The 18,911-nt window shown below is 34.5% G+C and overlaps 1 pseudogene; it reads left to right on the forward strand.

The window, feature by feature from the left end:
- The first annotated feature begins 1,622 nt into the window (after positions 1-1,622).
- Positions 1,623-5,171, forward strand: LOC141519120 (N-acylneuraminate cytidylyltransferase pseudogene; annotated as a pseudogene).
- The last annotated feature ends 13,740 nt before the right edge of the window (positions 5,172-18,911 follow it).

Below are 18,911 nucleotides of genomic sequence, written 5' to 3' on the forward strand. Positions count from 1 at the left end.
AATTTTAATTATTGAACATATATTCTGACTAATGTTCAAACCTTCCTTTTTTGGGGGGGGCTTTCTTCATTTTCTTTCTTTCTTTTATTAAAGCTACTCTTGAAGTTTTTTTGTTTCCTATGATCTTAAACATCAACAAACAACAAATATTGAAATCAGCAAAACAAAAGAAGGAAAATTATATAAGGAACTAAATTGTTGTTATTTTTTTAAATGTCTATGCACCAAATTTAATAGAGTAGTAATGAAACTGATTTCTCTTTCTGCATTTCCTTTTATTTTCTTCTTTGCATCAAAAACAATATGAACAATTTCTGATATATTTTCCCAAGTAGAATACTTTAGCAATTCTTTTAGGATGTTAATATTCCTATGAGACTCCTTCTCCTGACCATATATGCCTAAACTATACTCCAAATAATCTGATCTTCCATTTGTTTTATTAAACTATTTGATCTTTTCTTTTATCTAATTTTTACCTATTGATCGCTGAAGTGGTGAAAATTATATATAAAAATCTTTAAGTTAAAAATTCATAGATCAGATCTTTGAATCAAATTCTGAATGTAAAAATAGAAAATAAAGCAGTGATAATCTAAAATCTAGATAATTAACCATTCTGGCAATGATTATAGAAAAGGAGGCACCTGGAGATAGTTAGGAGGCTTAGTAGATTTCAAGTCTGGAAGACAGGAGTTCAAATCCTGCCTTATTAGCTGGATAACCCCAGACAAGTCATTTAACTTCATTTGACTTCAGTCTGTATTCAGATAACATCAACTCTGACTTTAGGATGGATAGCATTCTTTCTCATAATTTCATCAGAGAAATTGCTTCAATATTTTTCCCCACAGCTGCTATTAATAATGGTATTTCATTCTGTGCTATTTCTGCCCACTCCCATTTATTCTCTTCCTTCACTCCTTTCACCTTGTTCCTCCTCAAAAGTGTGTTGTATCTGACTACTTTCTCCCATGACCTTCCCTCTTTTCTAACCCCAATACCCCTTCTCCAGGTCCCTGGCCCCTTTCTCTCATCCTTTTCCTCTTCCATTTTCCTCTAGGGTAAGATAGATTTCTATACTCAATTGAGTGTGCATGTTATTTCCTCTCTGAGTCATTCATTCCCCCTCACCTTCCCTGCTTTCATTCCATTGCAAAAGCTTTTTCTTGTCTCTTATGTGAAATAATTTAGCCCATTCTACCTCTTTTTCCCTTTCTTCAAGTTAATATATTAAACCTTCGTATTCAACTTCCCCCTGTGCCTTGTCTATATATGTTTCTAACTTTCTTAATAAATGAGAATATTTATATGAGTTAGCAGCAGCATCTTCCCATGCAGTAATACAAGCAGTTCAACATCATTAAATCTCTCATAATTTGCCCTTTCCATCCACCCTCTCTATGCTCCACCTGAGTCCTGTTCTTGAAGATCAACTTTCTGTGTAATTGTGGTCATTTCAATAGGAACAATCTCATCATCTGTAAAAAAGATACAATGATAACTAACTCTTAGGATTGCTATGAGAACAATTGAGAAACTGACCAAAAAAAACAAACAGTTTTGCAAACTTTAAAGTTCTACATAAATACTACTAAATAGGGAGGAGGGGAAGGCCGAAGATGGACTCCTCCTAAAAGGCAGCCGCCACCTCCTCCCCTCGGGGTCGGCCACCCCAGGGCAAACCCCCGAAGCTCCAGCTCAACGCCCAACGGTGTGGGCAAAGGTGGGGAGAAGACCCCGCATATGGCAGCCTTGATTCTTGCGAGAGGCGGCAGTAAGAGCATCCCGCTGAAGAACATCAAGCACCTGGCGGGGGTCCCGCTCATCGGCTGGGTGCTGCGCGCGGCCCAGGATGCAGGGGTCTTCCAGAGTATATGGTTTCCACAGATCATGATGAAATTGAGAAAGTTGCCAAGCAATGTGGAATTCATCAAAGAAGTTCGGAAGTCTCAAAAGACAGTTAGTTCTACTTCTTTAGATGCCATATCAGAGTTTCTAAGTTATCATAATGAAGTTGATATTGTAGGAAATATCCAAGCTACATCTCCATGTTTACATCCTTCTGACCTTCAGAAAGTGGCAGAAATGATCCGAGAAGATGGATATGATTCTGTTTTCTCTGTGGAGTGAAATTCAAAAAGGAGTTAGTGAAGTGACAGCCTTTGAATTTGAATCCAGCCAAACGTCCTCGTGGGCAAGACTGGGATGGAGAATTATATGAAAATGGCTCCTTTCATTTTGCCAAAAGACATTTGATAGAAATGGGCTACTTACAGGGTGGGAAGATGGCCTACTATGAAATGTGAGCTGAACACAGTGTAGATATTGATGTTGATATTGATTGGCCTATTGCAGAACAAAAAGTATTGAGATATGGCTATTTTGGCAAAGAGAAGCTTAAGGAAATAAAGCTGCTAGTTTGCAATATTGATGGATGTCTCACCAATGGTCACATTTATGTATCAGGAAACCAAGAAGAAATAATATCTTATGATGTCAGAGATTCAATTGGGATAAGTTTATTAAAGACAAGTAATATTGAGGTGAGGTTAATCACTGAAAGGGCCTGTTCAAAACACACACTCTCCTCTTTAAAACTGGATTTGAGGATGGAAATTGGTATATCCAATAAGCTAGCAGTTGTAGATGAATGGAGAAAAGAAATGGGTTTATGTTGGAAAGAAGTGGCATATCTGGGAAATGAAGTTTCAGATGAAGAATGCTTGAAGAAGGCTGGTACGAGTGGGGTTCCTGCTGATGCTTGCTCCATTGCCCAAAAGGCTGCTGGATACATTTGCAAATGCAATGGAGGCCAAGGTGCTGTCCGAGAGCTTGCAGAACACATCTTCCTGCTGATGGAAAAAAGTGAATTCACACTCAAAACAGAACATAATGTGATAATGACAATGATAATTATAAAAAGGAAGAGGAAACTATATAACCCTCTTCAACTACTTTGCTTTTATTTTTGTTTTTTTTCCATGTTGTAATGTTTCAGAAATATGATTTGTTCTGTGGTATAGTTAAATAGCTTTAAAAAAAGAAAACTTCTGAAATCATTAGCCCAAAATCTGTTGTAGAAATGGAATGGTCTGTATTGCCTTTTACTTGAATTCATCACTTAAGGTTACTTCCAGTCTTTCCCAGATTTTTGTTAAATATAATTAGCAATATTGTCAGAAGGTTAAAGCTTTTCATTGTACCAAATAAGAATGCATGTTTATGTGCTTCAAGTGATCCTTGAGTTTTATTTATTATGGGACTGTGTGTCTGGTAAGATTTGCACTATCAATTAATAAAATTATATTGCACAAAAAAATACTACTAAATATAAGTATCAATAAGAAGGCCAGTAGAAATATTTCTGATGACTTCTCCATAATATGTATTGATCAGTATGAAAGCCAATGATAGCTTCCAAATTAACCTTCATTGCATTTTTAGTTTCACCTGTTTAACTTTGTTATGAGATATCCAACAAATTTGGAGTTATCTGCAAATGTTTTTTAATATAAAAACATTTCAGTAAAAATTATTCTTAATACTCATATATATTTGCATTCATATGTGTATATGTATTTATACAAACATATATACATATGTATTTGCACATAGTCAAATTGAGGCGATCACTTCAAGTGAATAACCATTTAGAGAAGGAGGGTTTGTCCCTTTTTTGTGTCATGTTAGCCTGAATCCTTTTTCAGAATAATATTTTTTAATGAAGAAAATAAATACATAGGTTGATATTGTAAACTAATGCTATGAGAATACAATTTTGAAAGTATTTCTAAACAAGTTCATTGACCAACAATTTAAAGATCCCATCTTTAAAAAAAGGAAAATTCACATCAAACTGCAAAAAATGAAATAAAAAAATAAAAAAGCTATGACAATTTTATATTGTTTATTTTTTCTCAAGTGATTTTTTAAAAACACATGTATTTCCACTCATATTTAAAGACTCATAAAATATTTGTTTAATTTTTCAAAGCTTGGAATTATCCTAGAAGTGATGCAGCAGATGAGTATCATTTGTGTAGAGTAAGGATATTGAATTTGAATCTGTGAGTGAATGTTAATTTGCATTACTGATTTAAATATTGAAATTATTATGGCAATGAATAAATGGAAATTCTTCATGTGAGACTGACATAAACAATTGATAATTATTAATTATTAGGAGGAAACCAAGAATTACTTCAAATCTCCAGTTTCATTCAAAGCTCAAATTAAGCGGCAATTCAGAAATCAAAACTTGTACTCCCTCACATTTAAAAAAAAAACCTTCATATCAATTTTGTATGTTCTATTTATTTTATATTCATGAATACATATACATATATATGCATACATGCAATCTTACATATATCTATATCTAATCTATATCTATATCTATCTAATCTATATCTATATCTATATCTATATCTATATCTATATCTATATCATCTATATCTATATCTATATCATCTATATCTATCCATATCTATCTATACCTATATGTAGTTATAGATATAGATATATCTTCCCTAAAATCTGTAAACTTTTTGAGGACAAGGGATGTTGGGGGTTTTTTGTTTCTTTGCTTCTTTTTTTATCTGTAAAGGATGAGAGGTGTATAATGAAATGCTTATTCCTTAATGCAGTAGACAGTTTTGGGTACAGTGAGTATCTTCTTCATGTTTTTGATGATATTATGTTTATTTTGTTAAGATATTCCAAAATAACACAACCCACACAAAAAAAGGGAAACCTAGGGAAAACAAAGCAGATGAAAAATACCTATTTCTCAGACTGTCATGTGCCATTGAATTACATGAGGAAGTCCTTAACCAATTTTAAATTAAGTCTCTAAACAGATCCAAAAACTACAGATCCCCCCAAAACAAAAATGAAATAGTTCTCACTTCAAAATATCATGACAGAACTTAAGAAAGTGCCTCATGTGGGTAAAAGAGGAGTCTAGCCCAACATACTTGGGAAAGCTGGAAAGCCACAAATCTTCTAAGTTTCAGGCTCAGCAAGCCAGCAGTGCAGAAGGCAGCAGTGGATGGTGCCCATCCCTGCTCAAGAAGCAAAGTTCAATCCCTGGGAATGCTAGTACAAAAGGCAGGGATGCATTGGACTACTCTAATGCAGGGAACAAACCACTAGCAACTGAAATATAGGCAATGCCCTAGGCAAGTGGGAAGTCAGACCTCAGTCCTCACCACAAAAGCTTGGTACTAATCTTGTTGTGCCCTAGAGGCAGAGCTCAGCTTTCAAAATGAGCCAAAAAACCCAAAAAAAGTGCTAACCATGAAAAGCTATTATTCTGATAAGAATGATAAAAACATCATCTCAGAAGAGGAAAGCAGTGGCAAAATGCCTATATACAAACCTCAAAAAAGTTTACGAATTGATCTGAAACCCAAAAAGATTTCTTAGAACAATTCAAAAAGGATTATAAAAAAGAAGAGGATGGGGGGAAATGGAAAAATGAGGAAAAAATTAGAGTCATGCAGGAGAACTGTGAAAAATTGACTGAAGAAAACATCTTTAAAAGTAAAATTGGTCAAATGGAAAAAGAAATCAACTCCTTTAAAAAATGGTCAACTGGAAATGGAATGAATCTCATCAAAAACTAACATTAACCAACTAGAAAAGGAATATAGCTCATCAAAGACTAAAATTAACCAACTGTAAAAGAAAACGCAAAAGCTAACTGAAGGGAAAAAACCCTTAAAAATTAGAATTGGAAAAATGGAAGCTAATGACTTTAGGAGACAAAACCAAAAGGCTGAAAAGATAGAAGAAAATATAAAGTATCTTTTAGGAAAAATGACTGACTTGGAAAATGGATCCAGGCATGGTAATTTGTGAATTATTGGTCTACCTGAAAGCCACAATAAAAAAAAAGATACCACAGACAATATAATGCAGGAAATAATCATAGAAATCTGCTCTAAAATCTTGGAACAAGGAGTTAAAATGGTCTTTGAAAGAATTCATTGATCATTCCCAGAGAGCAAAGCTAAAATAAAAACTCCAAGGAATATTGTAGCCAAACTTCAAAATTCTCAACTAAAGGAAAAAGTACTGTAAATTGCCAAAAAGAAATAATTGCAATATCAGGGAGCAATAGACAGGATTACTCAGGATTTATCAACTTCAATATTTAAGGAGCAGAGATCCCAGAATATAATATTCTGAAGGACAAAGGATCTTGGATTACAATCAAGAATCAACTATCCTGCAAAATTCAGCATATTCTTTCAGTGTAAATGACCAACTCAACAAAAAAGAGAACTTTCAAACTTACCTGATAAAAAGATCAGAATTGTACAGAAAATTTGATCTTGACATACAAGACTTAAGAGATGCTTAAAAAGGTAAATAGAAAGGGGAAAAATGTTAGTCAATAAGACTAAATTCTTTATGTTCCTAAAAGAGAAGACAAATCTTATAGTTCTTGAGAATGGTGCTTCCTTTAGGATAGTTGAAAGGAGTATACTTAGTGGATATGGACAGAAAATGACTGTGATGTAATCAAATAGCTAACTCTTGTGAACTTTATTTCTATTGTGACAATTAGAGGGAAGTAACTTGAACAGAGAGTGTCAGGATGAACGATTATGATGTGATGAAGCTTACAAATCAATCACTTAATCAATCAATCAACCCTTGACTGTATGTACTTCTATTAGGGCAGATTAAAGGAGTATACTTTGTTAGAGAATGCGGGTACAAGAAAGATATAAAATAATTAAGATACGACAAAGAGAATAGAGAATAAATAATAACACATGATGGAATACAAAGGACCTATTATAGTAAAAAAAGAAGAGAGAATAGTAAATAGTACTTTCAATATATTTGGCTTGAATTGAGAATAACATTCATTATCAAATAATGGAAATAACATACATCATCAAATATTTTTATTGGCATTGGCATTCTCAGTATAACTTCAAATACATAGATTCATATTAATTTAAAGTAAATTTGACTTTATTGTCAGAAATTAGATTTTTATTTTTAGCACTTATTTGTCAGGGCTGTTAGACATGAGAATACTTAGATTTTTTTAACTTCATGGGGCCTACTTTTTAATATTTGACAAGTTATAATTTCTGCAAACTTAATATAAAGATATGATTGAGCTTTTCATTTTGATCGCAGCCTTATGAGTTAACTAAACAAAGAAGCTAATTCTGATAGCCATCATAAATTTTAAGTATATTTCAAGTTTAAAAAAAATCAACAATTAGTAGTACTCACTATATAACAAGTACTATGCTAAGTACTAAGTGAATAGCAATACCTAAATTCAGTCACTGAAATGAAAATGTGTCCAAATTGTGGGTTTTGGCATAAATGTCTTGGCAATAGCTCACAACTAATTGTGTTAAGCACTGTGCTTGCATGTGTCTATATTTGTGTTCCCGATTAGAATTAGAAATTTATCCTATACTACAGGTAATTGGGAAGGAATGGGGAAGAAAGGGGAAGGTAAGGCTGATAAAAGGGAAAGGGAAAGTAAAAGTAAATTTAAGATAATAGCAATAAAAATAAAGAAGAGGGCAGTTAGGTAGCACAGGGGATAGAGTACTGACCCTGGAGTCAAGAGGACCTGAGTTCAAATCCAGTCTTAGACACTTAATAATAACAACCTAGCCATGTAACCTTGGGCATGTTGCTTAATCCTGTTGCCTTAAATAAGTAAAAAAAATTTTAAATGTAAAAAAGGGGAAAAAGAGAGAAGAAAAGGGAAGAGGTTGATAGAAGGGACAACAGATTGAGAAAGGAAGCAGTTAGAAGCAAAATCTTGGTGAGGAGGTATAAGGGAAAGGAAAATGTAAAGTACAAAGATGGGGAAGATAGAAAGGAGGGAAATACAGATTTACTAATCTTAAGTGAATGTGTATGGTATAAACTCTCCGATAAAAAGGAAGTGGAATTCACAATTTAATTCACAGTGTGAATTAAAAATCAGAATCCTATGTTATGCTATATAAAAAAACATTTAATGGAGAAAGATAAAAGGTAAAAAGACTGGGAAATAGCAGGTGTAGCAATCCTGGTCTTAGGCAAAGCAAAGACAAAAATAGATCTAATTAAAAAGGAATAAGAAAGGAGAAAGTTATTATAAGGCTAAAGGTAACTAATAGACATACTTGTGAAATTTTGTGAAATACTCCTTATAAAGTCTATCAATTGGTAATGTTGAACAAGCTATGGGATATGAATATTATGAAATACTGCAAGAAATCATTAGTGACCTGATATCAGAAAAGCATGGAAATTCTTGCATGAACCGATGTTGAGTGAAGTCAGCTGAACCAAAAGAACACTGTATACATTAACAACACATTGTGAGATGATTAACTATAATGGAAGCACCTTCTCTTAGTAGTTCAATTATTAAGGATAATCCTGACAATTAAGGAAATTACTATCTACATTCATAGAACAAACTATGATTTCTGAATGCAGAGAAAAGCATGCTATATTTATTTTTTGAAACCTCTTTTACATTTTTTTTCTTTCTTTCTCTTGGGTTTTATCCTCTTGTTTTTATTTTTCTTTCACAGTTTAAAATTTAACTAAAGGAGAAATATATTAAACACATATACAATCTATATTGGATTACTTGCTGCTGGGGAAGGGAGGTGTTGAAGGAGAGTCAGGGGTAAAATGTACAACTCAAAAGATTGCAAAAAGATGAATGTTGAAAACTATCTTTGCATGGAATTGGAAAATAAATAAATGATATATTAAAAAAAGAAATGAAGAGGAAGAAGAGAGTTGGATTGCAGTTAGAAAATTATGCCCAAAAGAATAAATGAGATCACATGGTAAATTTAGAAAGTCACATCATATGATAAACTTGAAAGGGAATATTTAATTGATAAAGAGGTAGAATGATCATATAATGAAAGATCAAAAGAAGTAATTTCACCTTGGTAACTAAATCTTTCATTAGGAATATTTTTACATAAAATTATAAGAAGGTATGGATGGTTGGTGAGCCATATGAACAAGTTGTGTGTTAATTTATGCTTAACAATCAGTTCTCTGAAAACCCAGACCACACTTTTAAGTTTGCTTTGTTTTATTAACATTTTCTCCATTTTGGGGGGCTTTATACAATCAACAAAAGAATAAATAAAACTCTGACTTGTAAGATTAGCACATTATCAAACTGTAAATATTCATACTAAAAATTTACCATCAGCTTTCAGGTTGAGATAGCCAGAACACCACTAGGTTTCACCCTCATTGATGAGATATCATGAAGTTATTCATAGATATGTCTTAACTCCCTAGCTAGATTATAAACTTTCAAAGGACTATATCTAATTTTTCTTCCTATATCCCTATGATATCTTGCAAAAAGAAGATACTAGCTATATTTGTTAGAATAGACTGAATTATGAAAACCACTTTTTCTGACACTCATGATAATGACCAAGGAGGTGTGCCAATATCCTTTGCTTCATTTTTGGTTTTGTCTACACAGATTCTGACATCTCTTCCAAATTCATATCTATATTCCTATTGAAATTGCTTTTTTGTGTCAAATGATATCATTTTGTAAATTATTGTACAAATCTAAAAGTACTGTGTGAAATTCATCTCATCGTCATCATGTTACTATTCTTCAAATTGTAGTAGCAACAAACAGTAATTACCGAATACAAACTAAATATTGACTATACTAGAAGCTATGGGAAATTCAAAGTTTAGATATGATAAAGCTCTATCCCTTCAAAATTTATAGATAAGTTTCTGAAAACTAGCAAATATTTCTCCAGTAGACAACAAAATAATATTTTCTGGCTTCAAATACATTTCCATTTGTGTTTTTTTGGGGACAACCCACTAGGACCTTAATTCCTCCAAGGTCTTTTGAGAGGTTCTGGCTGCTCTCTTGCCTGTGTTCAGGCACTGCCCTCTTCCCTGGAGCTGTGAGAATGGTTCTTGCTCAGCTATTGTGGTGTTGTGGGGGCCCAGACTGCAACCTAGATTCAAGTGTGGGCCAACAGCTGAATCCTGCCCCAAGGAGAACAGTGAGACATCTGGAGTCTCCTCTGACCCCCTTACTGTCTATGGGCTAAGAGCTCTGACTCCCACTGTAGGTTCTCATCACAGGTCTGCTCTGAGTCCAGAACTCCACTCTGCATTCACTCTGGCATGGCAGAATGCTCTCACCAGGACTTCCAGCCAAGATGGCGGAGAGAAGACAGGCACAGTTCTAAAGTCTCCTGATCTTTCCCCATCTATCATACGAAAAAGCCTCTTAACAGAAATCCGACCCACAAAACTCAGAAAGAAAAGCCAGGAGAAAGAACATCTACGTCAGGATTTGTCTCTGGCAGCAGCATTGGCCAAATTCAGGTGGTTGAGTGTGGGCTCAAAGGGCGGTTCAGCCCCATCAGCCAGATTAGCAGCTGAAGTGGAGCCAGGAGTCTGAGGGCCTGAGAGCCAGACCTGCTGGATCAGGTGGGGCTAGACAGCAGGGGTGTGAGTCAACTACGGAGCAGAGGCACTGGTGTTGGTGCTGGCCCTCTGGATCTTGCCAATGTGTGTGTGTGGTGGGGGGGAGTTCTGGTGCAGAAGAGCTGCGGACACCATCCCTGGGCTCCTCTTGTCTGAGGAACTCTGAGTCCTTGCCGTGCCTCCATTACAGCTGAGGCCTCTTCCCAGAATAAACATTTTTAGACTAATTCTGCTTCAGGCCCAGACTTGTGAGCAGAAGAATCAGCCCAACTGATAATTGAAAGAGAAATGACCCTCAGGCTAGAGTAAAGCCCACCATTGATTGAAGGCAAAAGAATTCAGTAGCTCCAACTCCTCCCTTCAAGCAAAGGGAGAAGGACTCAATCAAGGTCACAGACACTCCAGAAAAAGCAACCAGCACCTCCTATTGGCCAACCAGAGAAATTGCATTCAGTGAGTAAAGCCTTTAGTGATCCCAAGCACCTGTGAACCAGCCCCTCCCCAACTCAAGGCTTTAGCAAAATGAAAAAGGGTCAGCAGAAAGGTGGATCCATAGAAAAATTCTTGGAAGGGAAAGACCCTAACTCAGAAAGACCTAGAACCTTTGAGGAGAATATGATCTGATCTTCAGCACAGAAAGACTTCGAAAAGAAATAAGGAAGGAGCTTAAAAATCAACTGGAAAATTTGGGAGAGACAACACATTGCAACAACAAAAATCCTTAGAAAATACAATTGGACAAATACAAAAGGAGAATAAATCTCTCAGATCCTCAATTGGACAATTACAAAATGAGAATAAATCTCTCAGATCCTCAATTGGGCAATTGCAAAAAAGAAAATAATTTTCTCAAAACCTCAATTGGTCAAATGGAAAGCTCTTTCAAAAGTAAAATTGTCCAATTGGAAAAGGAGTTGCAAAAGGTTAATGAAGAAAACTCCTCCCTAAAAAAAAAAAAGAATGGAGTCTGCAGAAACTAATGACTCCATGAGACAACAAGAACCAGTTAAACAAAATCAGAAAATAGAAAAAAATAGAAGAAAATGTAAAATCCTCATGAACAAAATGACTGACCTTGAGAAAAGATCAACGAGGGGCGACCTGAGAATTATAGGACTTCCTGAAAACATTGAAGAGAAAAAAAGCCCTGACTTAATATTACAGGACCTAGTGATGGAAAACTGCCCTGATATCATAGAACTGGAGGGCAAAGTAGTTATTGAAAGAATACATTGATCCCCTCCAGAAAAAGATCCTAAAATGAAAACACCAAGGAATGTTGTGGCCAAATTCCACAACTATCAGATAAAAGAGAAAATCCTACAAACAGCCAGAAAGAAACAATTTAAATATCAAGGAGCCACAGGAAGGATCACACAGGACCTGGCTGCATCAACATTAAGGGATAGAAGGGCCTGGACCGAGATATTTTGAAGAGCAAGGGAGCTTGGAATGTAGCCAAGAAACTACTATCCTGCAAAGTTGAGCCTTCACTTCCAGGGAGAAAGATGGACAATTAACAAAATGGAAGATTTCCAAAAATTCCTGATGAAAAGATGAGAGCTAAATAGAAAATTTGGACATCAAACAGGAGGTTCAAGAGACTCATGAAAAATAAAAAAAAAAAGGTGGGGGGGGGGGGTAAAAGGAAAAAAAAAACTGCTATCCAGTAAGTTGAAACCGGCTGTATCCAAGCATGGGGAAAAAGATTCTCATAAATCTTGAGAATTGTAACTCTAATATAACTAGCCAGAAATGATTGACATTCATGATCTATCCATGAAACCTGCTGTCTAATGGGATGTAACTGTCTTTAACCCCATTTGGGAGAAAGACTCTAATAACTCTCAAGAATTTTAACTCTATTAGATAGAATATACTTAACTAGAAGTGACAAATAATCAGAATTTTCTATGACTCAGATAGAATAATATAAAAAAGTACCTCCTTAAAAGGGGGGACAGGAAGGAGATGGGAGGAGGGAGGGGATTGAATGGGGTAAATCTCATTACACTAAGAGGTACAGAATACCTATGGTAATAGAGGGGAAGAAGGGAGCAGATGAGAAACACCTGAATCTTCTTCTCATGAGATTTGGTTTAAAGTCAACCTACACATACTCAGTTAACTTATAAAACATCTAACCTTTCAAGTATTAAAAGGGGAAAAGGGGAGGGGGGATGGAGAAAGGGAAGGGGAGTGGGGAAAAAAGGGGGAACCAACAAAAGGAAGGGAAGGGGGGAAAGGGGGGAAAGAAAGGGGAGGGGTGATATAGGAGGGCAAACACACTGAACGGGGTAGTATTCAGAAACAACATACTGGGGAATTTGGATAAAGAGGGGGAAGGGGGAAAAATACAGAGGGAAGATAGCACAGAGGGCACTAAAGAATTAGTAATCATAACTTTAAATGTGAATGGGATGAACTCTCCCTTAAAATGGAAGCAAATAGCAGAGTGCATTAAAAACCAGAACCCAACAATATGCTGCTTACAAGAAACTCATTTGAAGCAGAGAGATACATATATGGTAACGGTAAAAGGTTGGAGCAAAATATATTTTGCTTCAGCTAAAGTGAAAAAAGCAGGGGTAGCAACCCTTATCTCAGACAAAGCAGCAGCAAAAATAGATAGCATTAAAAGAGATAAGGAAGGAAACTAAACCTTCCTTAAAGGTACCATAGACAATAAAGTTATTTCAATGCTGAATATATACACCCAGTGGGATAGCATCCAAATTCTTAAAGGAGAAGCTGAAAGAACTGCAGGAAGTCATAGACAGCAAAACTACTAGTGGGAGACCTCAACCTCCTGCTATCAGATCTAGATAAATTGAACCATAAAATAAACAAGAAAGAAGTTAATGAGGTAAATAGATTGTTAGAAAAATTAGATATGGTAGAATTGTGGAGGAAACTGAATGGGGATAGAAAGGATCAATGGCAGAAAGGCAGAAATAGTGAATAAATCTTTCTCAGATCACAATGCAATAAAAGTCATATGCAATATTGGACCAAAGAGATATAGACCCAGAAAAAATTGAAAACTGAATAACCACATTTAAAAAATGAGTGGACCAAAAAACAAATTATAGAAAGAATTAACCATATCCTAGTAATGATAATAATGAAACAACCTACCAAAACCTAAGGGATTCATTCAAAGAGATTCTCCGGGGATATATTATAGCTTTAAATGCTTACATGACTAAATTGGAGAAAGAGGAAATCAATGAACTAAAGAAGCAACTAAAAAATTAGAGAAAGATCAAATCAAAAATCACTCATTAAATACCAAATTAGAAATTCTAAATATTAAAGGAGAACTTAATAAAATTGAAAGCAAAAGCTATTGAATTAATAAATAAAACCAAAAGTTGGTATTATGAAAAAAACAATAAAATTGATAAACCTCTGGTCAATTTGACTTAAAAAAAGAAAGAAAACCAAATTTCTAGTATCATAAATGAAAAAAAGGTGAACTCGCCACCAATGAGGAGGAAATTAAAGTAATAATTTGAAATTATTTTGCCCAACTCTATGCCAATAAATTTGATAATCTAAGTGAAATGCATGAATATTTATAAAAATATAAGTTGCCCAGGTTAAATGGAGGAGATTAAATACCTACACAACCCTATATCAGAAAAAGAAATTCAACAAGCTATCATTGAACTCCCTAAGCAAAAATCTCCAGGGCTTGATGGATTCACAAGCGAATTCTACCAAACATTTAAGGAACAACTGGTTCCAATTCTACATAAACTGTTTGTAAAAACAGGGAAAGATGGAACTCTGCCTAACTCTTTCCTATGGAACCAATATGGTGCTGATACCTAAACCAGGAATAGTTAAAACAGAGAAAGAAAATTATAGACCTATCTCCCTGATGAATATAGATGCAAAAATCTTAAATAAAATATTAGCAAAACGATTACAACAAGTTATCACTAGGATAATACATTATGATTAAGTAGGATTTATTCCAGGAATGTAGGGTTGGTTCAATATTAGGAAAACTGTTAGTATACTCAATTATATCAACAACAAACCTATCAGAAATTATATGATAATATCAATAGATGCTGAAAAAGCTTTTTGATAAAATACAACATCCATTCCTACTAAAAACACTAGAGTGTAGGAATAAATGGACTGTTCCTTAGAATAATTAGCAGTATCTATCTGAAACCATCAACAAGCATTATATTCAATGGGGAGAGGCTAGAGGCATTCCTAATAAGATCAGGAGGGAAACCAGGTACCCATTATCACTACTATTATTAAATATTGTATTAGAAATGTTACCTTCAGCAATTAGAGAAGAAAAAGAAATTGAAGGAATAAGAATTGGGAAGGAAGAGATAAAACTCTCACTCTTTGCAGATGACATGATGGTCTACCTAGAGAATCCCAAGAAATCATCCAAAAAACTACTGGAAACAATTAGCAATTTTAACAAAGTTACAGGTTATAAAATAAACCCTAATAAATCCTCAACTTTTCTATATGTCTAGTAGGATACAGCAAGAAGAGCTAGAAAGAGAAATCCCATTCAAAGTAACCTCAGACAATATAAAATACTTGGGAGTCTATTTTCCAAGACAGACTCAGAATCTTTTTGAAAACAATTATAAAACACTTCTCACACAAATTAAATCAGATTTAAATAACTGGGCAAATATCAACTGCTCATGGATAAGTCGAGCTAATATAATAAAAATGACAATTCTACCAAAACTAAACTATGTATTTAGTGCCCTACCAATCAAAATTCCAAAAAATTACTTTAATGAGCTAGAAAAATTCATATGGAGAAATAAAAACAGTCAAGAATTGCCAGGAGCTTAATGAAAAAAAGTGTAAAATAAGGTGGCTTAGCCATGCATGATCTAAAATTATATTATAAAGCATCAGTCATCAAAACTGTTTGGTATTGTCTAAGAAATAGAGTGGTGGACCAGTGGAATAGACTAGCTGTAAAAAGCAGGAGATGATTATAGTAAGATGCTGTCTGATAAACCCAAAGACTCCAGCGATTGGTATAAAAACTCCCTCTGATAAAAACTGCTGGGATAATTGGAAGTTAGTATATTAGAAATTTAGATTATGCCAACACCTAACAACCTTTACAAAGATAAGATCCAAATGGTTATAGGACTTACACATAAAAAACAATACTATGAGCAAATTAGAAGATCAAGGACTAGTTTAAGTGTTAGATCTATGGAAAGGGGATCAGTTTATGACTAAAGAAGAGCTGGAGAACATCACCAAAAACCAATTAGATGATTTCGATTACTTTAAATTGAAAAGCTTTTGCACAGATAAAACCACAGTAACCAAGATCAAAAGAAATGTAGTAAATTGGGAAACAATCTTTACAACTAATGATTCCAACAAAGGACTCATTTCTAAAATATACAGAGAACTGAGTCATATTTTAAAACAAAAAGCCATTCCCCAATTGACAAATGGTCAAAGGATATGCAAAGGCAATTTACAGATGAGATCAAATCAATCCATAGCCATATGAAAAATTGCTCCAAATCATTAATTATTAGAGAAATGAAAATTAAAGCTTCTCTGAAGTACCACATCACACCTCTCAGATTGGCCAATATGACCAGAAAGTATAATGATCATTGTTGGAAGGGTTGTGGGAAATCTGGGATACTCTTACACTGTTGGTGGAGCTGTGAACTCATCCAACCTTTCTGGAGAGCTACTTGGAACTATGCCCAAAGGGCAACAGAAATGTGCATACCCTTTGACCCAGCAATACCACTACTGGGTCTATATCCTGAAGAGATGATGAAAAAGGGTGAAAACATCATTTGTACAAAAATATTTATAGCAGCCCTGTTTGTGGTGGCAAAGATTTGGAAATCAAGTAAATGTCCTTCAATTGGGGAATGGCTTAGAAAATTGTGGTACATGTATGTCATGGAACACTATTGTTTTATTAGAAACCAGGAGGGATGGGATTGCAGGGAAGCCTGGAGAGATTTGCATGAACTGATGCTGAGTGAGATGAGCAGAACCAGAAAAATATTGTACATCCTAAGAGCAACATGGGTGTGATGATCAACCTTGAAGGTCTTGCTCATTCCATCAGTGCAACAATCTGGAACAATATGGGGCTGTCTGCAAAAGAGAGTGCCTTCTGTATCCAGATAAGGAGATGTGGAGTTTGAAAAAAGTTCAAGGACTATTCCTGTTAATTTAGGAAAAAAACAGATATGTTATTTTCTGATCTTGTTACCTCTTAGACTTCTTGTCTCTTCTTTAAGAAGATGATTTCTCTCTCATCACACTCAATTTGGATCAAGGTACAACATGGAAACAAAGTAAAGACTGACAGATTGCTTTCTGTGAGGGTGTTGGGGGAGGGAAGTAAGATTGGGGGGAAAAATTGTAAAACTCAAATAATATCTTTAATAAAAATAAATTAAAAAAAAAAGAAAGAACTGTGGAATTTGATCAATAAAACTTAAGGAATGCTCACACCACCCATTCTGCCTGTCCCCAATGATCCCTGGGCCAAGAGTTCTGGAAAATGTCCCCTCTGCCACAGACCCAGTTTTCCAGCACCGCTGTGTTGTGCTGCACTGTGGCTGCGGCTGTGCTCGCTTTTTGAAATCCCTGGTCACAGTGAAACAGGTCTTTTCTGTGGATATTCTAAGTTGTCTTGAACTGGTAAATTGTATCACTCAGTCTTTCTGTGGGTTCTGCATCTCTGAATTTTGGCTAGACTCGTAATTTAATAGCTTTTGGAGTTTTGGGGAGAATGGATTTCTGGGAATTCCTGCCTTTGTGACACCATCTTGGCTCCACCCCAGTAAAGGAACTTCTTAACACAATATCTTATCAGTCTTAAACCCATGTTTTCATCATTAGGTAAGAAAATTCTAGAGATATTACAATTTACATTTTGTTTTACTCATTGTCACATTGATATACAAAATTCAATTTAACAAAATAAAATTTCCATAATTGTGTCACTGTGCAAGTGAATTCAGTGAAAATTGCCGACTAATTTGAATTTATAACATATACATTAGATAATTATTTTAGTGCAAACAGTGGCCAGTCAGTGACAAAGAGTCCCAACCTCTTGCTCCTTATTAAATTTATAACAATATACTTAAATAAAGAAAATGTCTTCTTCCCAAAATATTTCGAACTGTACTATAGGTGATTCTTCTCCTGATTTACTCAACTGACTTAGATCCCTTTCCTGTATTATAATTTGAAATTACTATTATGCTGAAATTGTATTTTAAGATTGCAAAAACCATTTTATTCTCACCTAAATATCCTTCTAAAGATGGAAAAATCAAGGGATCTTAATTCTTGTTAGCACATATTACTAACAGCAGAAGTCAAAACTGCATTAGCCTATCTAGCTATTAAAACTCCAATAGTCATAAAATTTATATATCAGATTTGTTTATAGCAATTTACTATAAAGATCCAGAACATCAAGGGAAAATTCTGTATAGATATAATTTTGAGTGTCAGTTTCCAGGTAGAGGTCACATAAGTAGTCATAGTCAAATGCCTTAAGCTGATTTTTGGTTTATCTGTTGAGACATTATTCAAATGTCAAATTTGGGGAAATCAAGTCAGAAAGGGTCCAACCTCAGATTGAACTGAAAAGTCACCCCTTCAACTTTTTATCTCAATGCATCTGTGACCTCACTGATGGTTTGAGTTGAATTTCTTTTATCAATGTTGTGGAGCATCTTTTCATAAGATTATATATAACTTCAATTTCTTCATTTGAAAACTGTCTATTCATATTCTTTGACCATTTATCAATTTTTCAATTTGAGTAATGACTTGTAATATTATAGATTTGTTGTAATTCTCTATATATTTTAGAAATGAGGCCTTTATCAGAACTCCTAGTTGAAAAGATTGTTTCCCAACTTTATGCTTTCTTTCTAATTTTGGCAGTATTGATTTTCCTAATGCAAAACCTTTTTAATTTAATATCATCAAAATCATTAATTTTTCAGTTAGAGTTCTGTTCTAATTCTTGTTTGGTCATAAATTTATCCTCTTTCCATAGATCTATCTATTAGTATTTCCCACTCTATTAATTTATCTATGATGTCACTCTTTATGTCTAAATCCTGAACAAATTTTGATCTTATTTTGGTATAGGGTGTGAACTATGTGGAACTATGTCTAGTTTTTGCCCTACTATTTTCCAACTTTCTCAACAAATTTTGTCAAATATTGAGTTCTTATCCCAGAAACTGTTTGCTATACTCGTTTACTGTGATTTCTTTTGAACCTATCCTAATCCACAGATTCATTATTCTATTTCTTAAACATTGCCATGCAGTTTTGATGGCTGCCACTTTATAGTGTGGTTTTACATCTGGTAGATCTGGGCCACCTTCCTTTACATTTTTTAT

This window comes from Macrotis lagotis, chromosome 3, assembly GCF_037893015.1.
Source record: "Macrotis lagotis isolate mMagLag1 chromosome 3, bilby.v1.9.chrom.fasta, whole genome shotgun sequence".
Taxonomy (NCBI): domain Eukaryota; kingdom Metazoa; phylum Chordata; class Mammalia; order Peramelemorphia; family Peramelidae; genus Macrotis; species Macrotis lagotis.